This window comes from Pinus tabuliformis, chromosome 2_1 (genome assembly GCF_031772625.1).
Source record: "Pinus tabuliformis cultivar Carrire ecotype Pingquan chromosome 2_1, CPIR1, whole genome shotgun sequence".
Lineage (NCBI taxonomy): Eukaryota > Viridiplantae > Streptophyta > Pinopsida > Pinales > Pinaceae > Pinus > Pinus tabuliformis.
This window is the reverse complement of record NC_142299.1, coordinates 298,903,368-298,910,138: the sequence shown is the minus strand read 5'-3', so window position 1 is coordinate 298,910,138 and position 6,771 is coordinate 298,903,368. Positions and strand designations below refer to the sequence as shown.

The 6,771-nt window shown below is 36.0% G+C and overlaps 1 pseudogene; it reads right to left on the bottom strand.

The window, feature by feature from the left end:
- Positions 1–4,725: 4,725 nt before the first annotated feature.
- LOC149199989 (uncharacterized) lies at positions 4,726–6,095 on the bottom strand (annotated as a pseudogene).
- Positions 6,096–6,771: the final 676 nt, after the last annotated feature.

Sequence of the window (6,771 nt, the reverse complement as noted above, 5' to 3'; positions counted from 1 at the left end):
ATGTTTGACTTTTTATTCAGGATAAGGGATTTTTCAGGCGTAATTGGTCAATTTTGACGAAAAAACATTAGAGTCACCTTTAAGCTCTTTTCTGACTCCTAAAACATGAAAAGATCGCCGATATTTTCTTTTTAAACTCATTAAAACGGAACTAAAAAGACGGCCCACTTATAGCTATTTTTCTGACCGTAAAAACATGAAAAGATTGCCGAATTTTTGTCGTTTCAAATTCGATATTGGTTATAAAATGACGTGTCATTGATCGCTTTTTTACTTTTTCAGATCAAAGGCACTAATTACGAAAAGTACTCCTTGGTCATAATGATCAAGCGGTTCTCTCAAGTATTATTTTATACTTTTTCGGGCTTGGGAGACACAAATTTACGAAAAGGGTCAACCATGGAGTCTTCTTAAGTTTTTTCAGACTCTCTAAAATTGAAAAACACCGAGTTTCTCCTATAATGGACTCATTAAAATTGAACAGTAAAGGACTTGTTCAATGACAAACAGGAATGGACCACTCCTTCTTAGGGTTCAAATTTAAACTAAATTGGACTCATCCGAAGGATGAGCTTATAATCAAGCAAATGTTATCCTCCTCAAGCTTGTCAAAAATAAAGAGGTACTTGCCAAAAATGGTGGGGGAAAGAGAGAAAAATGAGCCTGTTTGTCATACTTTGTAACCACTCTTGAACACGACACTTTTATTCACTTGGGTTGGGAAATCCTTTGCCTAACAGTTTATCAAACCATATTGAAAGTCTTCAGCCGGTTTCTGGGTATTAACTTTGGGTCAATTGTCACCAAACCATCTATTGTGTCGTTATGTGTTCAAGAGGTCAGTGCAAATAAGCCATTCATCTACAAAATATCTGTCATCCATCTTGACCATCCCTGAGTCAGTCCTTGCAACTTCAAACTTGATCTATGATTTCGTGTTGTGAGCTTGCCTATGACGGATCACTTTCTATCGACTTCAGCTCATTATCTAGAAAGATGATCTAGAAATTGTCAGTACCTTGGGATTTGCATGCCTCAATGGCAGGTTTCTAGCCTTCGATGATAGGTTGCATCATTGACCTTCAGTCAAAGGATTTCATGACATGTTCGACATCAACACATCTATTCACATCTCATGGATTGTACTGAGTACTTTGAGAGCCATTGACATTACTGGTGGTTTCTCTCACACTTGTTAACAATTTACATCATTGACTCGTAATCAAGTGGTTTCTACCGTGTTCGACTTCAACACATTCATTTGCATGGATAGAATCGTACGGTTTCGAGAAGTAGAAATGAAGACCCTGGATCTAGTTTCCGCCATCCAGGCTACGAGGAATTTTGTATTCATTATACTATGGACTATTCATAAACAGATGGTTGCGTCCATACTGTGTCTACATGTGTCTATACTTGTGATGTATTACAATATCATTCCTATATCAGAGCAGTAGTTAGTTTTCTAGTCAATTTTGATCTGAGTATGGGAATGCCTACCTCAGCGATGATATGATCTCATATATATATTTTGCATTGAATGTTTTGCAGGTTCCAACCAGGCTCTCCACAAGATGATCCTCGAAATGATAAAGTACTTCACTCTTCCTAGATGATAAATGAAATCCTCATCTACTACAGACTTCGCACTTTAGGGGGCAATCTGTTACACAAAATATTGTCACCATGACTATTTGCAATTAGTATGGGTCTATCATCATTCATACTGTCCTCCTAAGCAAGTCTTAGACCTTAGCTCTTCATGTTAAGCTTTGAAAATGAGAGAAAGACCTTAAAAATCATTAAAATTCTGGTTCCGCACTTTCTCTCACTGTTTCATGTGGTCCCGCATCCCCTGTTCATGTTACCGGCGGACTTGCCCGCTCTGTCTCTAAAGGAGTGGGTGCGGACCCCTGTGAAAGTAAAAAAGGCACAAGTTTATTCTAAAAAACTCACTTTGGGTTAATTCTAGAATATTCTAGAAGGAATTTTGACGTGGATGGTTCGCTCTTAGGTGGTTCATGCATCCCAAAAGAGAAGGAGCTAATCCCTTGATGAGAGGAGCTATCCCTTTGAAGGAGGGCTTTATCCCTTTGAAGGTGGACCTAGTAACTTCCCTCCATTGCACTATAAATTAAGGCATTGGGCTGGTCGCTAGAGAGGTTAGAAGCTGAACATTTTTTAGGGTAAATGCTGGTGGAATTGAGACTTCCTAGTTGAGCTTGAGAGGAGAGATCACATACCTTTTGGCTTCATTGGGAAGAGAGTGAAACTTGTCAAAGTAGAGGAGACTTCTTGTTGGACCCTGGGAGGAGCTTGTACAACATCAAGGCACAGGTTGTAAAGTTCTTCTTTGATTTGAATTAATACAATCAGATTCATTTTTCTCAACAAATTATCTTGTGTGATTTGTTTTATGAATTCCTTGATCATCATAATAAGTATGCTTTATTATATTGGCTTTTCAGGCGCTATTTAATTTGTGTGCTTGTTTGTGTTTGCAGATTTGCTACAAGGGAGCTCATTTGGATCAAAGGAGCAAGGCTTCCACAAACTTGCATTGGACCCAAGGTAGGCCTAAAACACTTGTTTGCCTTTGTTTATAAATTGCATACTTAGAGAAAGATAGGATTTGATTGGCTTGCTTGTCACTAGATATCATTAGATACTAGGGAGGTCGGTCTTGTCCGCAAGAACGACTCATTCCATGTGACAAGAAGTTAATGATTATAATCATTTTTGCTTGTTTGTCACTTAATTATATGTTGTGTTGTCAAATGAAGGACCTGGGAAATCTGGTTCTTAACCCTCAATACTTAGGTGACAAGAGAATATTAGAATGTCATTTAATTGTTGAATATAAATGATGAATGAAGAAATCTTGAATAAGTCATATACAATATGTTGTTTTACACAGGATCTTCTATCTGTGACACTTGGAGAAGTTATAGATAATATGTTGTCTTACACAAAAACTACTATCAGTAACTTAAAAGAATTACAGAGGTGGGAACTTCAAGTATAGGAGTGCTATTTTAAGGGATTTTAACTTTATTTACACAAGCAAATAAATACCTGCAACTTCATTATTATACTCAAAGGAAGAAAACATAAGATGACACATAACAGTGAAAACACAAAATCATACCCAACAACATATGGAAAACTTCTGATTCTTCATTAATCAACAATGGTATCAGCAATTCAATAGCTTAGCCTCCAGGTTCCCCAAAATTCAAACCCCTTCTATCTAAAATTTCCCCTTTTTATACATTATGAGACAGTTGGTAATCACTAAACTGTCAAACTACTTAACTATTTTCCTAACTGTATAATGTAAAAAGTATTACAGAACATTACACAGAGGGTAAAAGACATCTCTTTCTAAAGAACATAGAATAACAAGAAGTAACAGATGTTAAAAAATAATGATGACTGTTAGCTTTTTGGCTCTGTTGTTTGGTTGCTAAGTTTCTCTGTAGATACTTTAATAATGATTAAACTGTTTTAATCAGTATAAACCATATTTGACTCAAACCCCATGCGTGGACATGGGCTCACATATGTATCAGGCACATTTTGATTGGCTTAGACACAAGGAAACCCGACCAATCACCTTTCTTTGGAATTTTGATCATCTCCCTCTAATTTTGATTATTTTGATTAAACAACAGAATCAACTAATTTACACAGAACATTAATTTACCATGGAACTGAAAAGGATTAAAAATATGATTCATAAACCTGTCGGGTCTGCCTTAGCTATACGTTAACCGTCCGATCACTTATTCAATCAATGGTTCAATCCTTCGGAACTCACAAGACTTTAAACCCATTTGAATTAAACATTATAGAGTCCACCTATTCAATGCTCCGTCGACTTCCATATGGACACGATGGGAAATATAAATCGGAAGTTAATAATCTATCAGGTTCGACGTTAATGCTAAAAGACGATTACTTTTCCACCCGATATCTGTCAGTTCTTGTCTCTTTGGATGGATGGTTGAGATTGGCCCAGACTTGAACAAATTTAAACTACATTGATATGGCATCGCATTCGATTAGTTACCCACCCAATTGTCGTCGAATCTATGGCCTGTTGATCGAACGGCCCAGATATTCTCACAATTACACTGTCACATCAGATCTCCGAAATAAACCCATTCTTGTTAAATTATATGATTACCATTGGATCTGTGGCTTGTTGATCAAACAGCCTAGATCTTCTCACGGGTTTACATTCAAAATCCATCCCATCAATCAAATAAAATACTTTGTTTCCTTTAAACTTTGCGGGGGTAAAGAATATAAAAGAGCTTCATTGAGGTTGAACCCCCATAATGCTTTTAGGCCACACATTGTGGTGAACCATGCTCATGTCATGGTCAATTGCGGGGGTTGAGATGTAATTAACCTTCATGCTTATTGTTTCCTCGCAACACAACTCATCGTACTCATCAAGCTATCTCTTGATCGTGCCTCTTAAAACTGTATGGAATTTAGAAAATAGTTTGACCTTTCATTTATTTTGATTTTTCTTATTTCATTTTGTGATAAAATTGAAAATAAGACTAAAATAACAATAGATGGGAAGAAAATTTCTACAAGTCCGCTGTCGAGTTTTGGCCGTCACCTGGTGGCCGGAAAACAATGACGCATAGATAAGTGTCACAACTATGCTTTGAAAGATTGTCTGGATTTCCAAATGTTAAAACAAACAGATCAGTGTGACCACACATGTATTAAACCATGTCTACTGTCAGTTTAGATCTCATTTTTGTCATCGTCATAGAAAAGCGCCGTACTGTCTTCCAGAGATTCTTAAATAGTGCTTCTGATTGCTGATGCATTTCGTCGATTTCTAGGACTAATCATTACATTTGGATCATTTGCATGAATCTTATCAAGACATTTTCCAGTTAAGTTGTTTCTCATATCGAGCCCACATTTTCTTCTTCATCAGATTCATTAGGATGGGCCTTGCAATAAGAAATTATCAAATATTGGTCACTAGTGATATAGATGTTATTTGTATTGCAGCCAAGATGCCATAACAAGTGTTCCTTAAAATATGTCACCAACACCCCTCAAAAATTCCCAACAGAAATAGTCCAATCGAGAAATGTTTTCATACAAGAAAATAAACATTGATGGTGTCATAAACTCTGTCCAACTCACTTCGTTCATTTGTGAATTTTGAACATCTAGTATTTGGAGGTTCTTGTTTTCTTGTTTTACAAGGAGATTTTCATTGATTTTCTCAATGAAATCTAATTTTTTGTTGCAATGCAACAAAAAAATTGAAGGATTTTAAAATGGTACCATCTTCTATGTATAATATCTCCAGAGGAACATGATTAGAAGGTCTCTCCAATATTAATAAAATTAGGTGTGGACTTATTTTTATTTCTTGAACTTGTTTATTAGATATTGAGTACAACATTGTATAATTCTTAAAATCAAAAACTATGTGGATGCCATATTGAGAAAAATAAGTAAGGACCTTTCCATTTACATCATCAAACTCTACAAATCCTATCCACTTCAACGACTTTGACTCAAATAAAGAAAAACCTGCATTTGATTTTCCCCTTCTAATGTATTTAATTGGTGTTGTTCTTCATTTAGTGAGCTGAAGTTATCTAAAGTATAAACTGGCACAGTGATAAGAGAATCATTGTTCTTATTATAAAATAGGCTCTCAATCACTTCATCTAGACTTATATTCAAGAAGCAGACTTTTATATTCGTCTCTTTACTAAATGCTAGCCAGACACTAGATTGTGCCAAAGAAAACATATATCCCGTGCTGCAACTATTTCTATGGTTTTGGATCTCTTCTTTAAGAACTAAATCTTTAAAAACCAGTTTGGTTTTGGGTCATAGGTCTCAAACTCTTCCTGCGACTGAAAATTCCAGAATTTTCCTTGTGCATTTGTGTTGTTGAAGGCCCTGTTGTCGATGGAACCGATTTCCCATCTCTAAAGCTTCTTCATGTAGTTGTGACACTCATCCGCCCATCACTATTTTCGGGCTACCATGCGATGACCAAAACATGGCTGCAGGCTTGCAGAAATTTTCTTGCTACCCATTCTCTTTTTCATCTAAATCTCAACAAACACTACCTCTGAACATAACCCCTCGATTCGATAAGGGTTTTCAATAGATTTAAAGGCTCCCTGAGATGCAATTACAGTAGAAATTTGTAATGGAAAACACTGTTGAAAGGGCACGGTAGTGTCTGTTTCAAATTTAAATTTGCAACAATGTCTTCACTATAAGTAAAATTTAGGGTTTTTGATTTTTTTTTTAAAGAAAGATGACTTTCTCAAATTTCCAACCCTAGCTTCCACTATTTACAGGTAAATACTATGATGTGTGGGCCTTTAATATGGTGACCACATTGTAGGATCATGATGTTTCATATTATGTCTAGTTTGGGTTTTTAAAACCTAAGGATGAAATAGAAGAACGAGCTCTCAATAATGGAGAGAGGGAAAAATGGAAGAAATACAATAATAAGAATCCACAAATGTTGCAACTTATTCAGCAAGGAGTGGACCAAGTAGTGTTCCATAATAATATGATCACGTCTTTAGCAAAGGAAGCATGGGATACGTTGGCGACAAGGTTTTAATCTATGGCCAAGGTAAATATTGTTAGGTTGTAGAATACTAGGAGAGATTTTGAAAGTATGCAGATGAAGGAGACAAAGGACATCGATTCTTTCATGAATTGGTTCATTTTCGTCATAAATCAGTTAAAAAT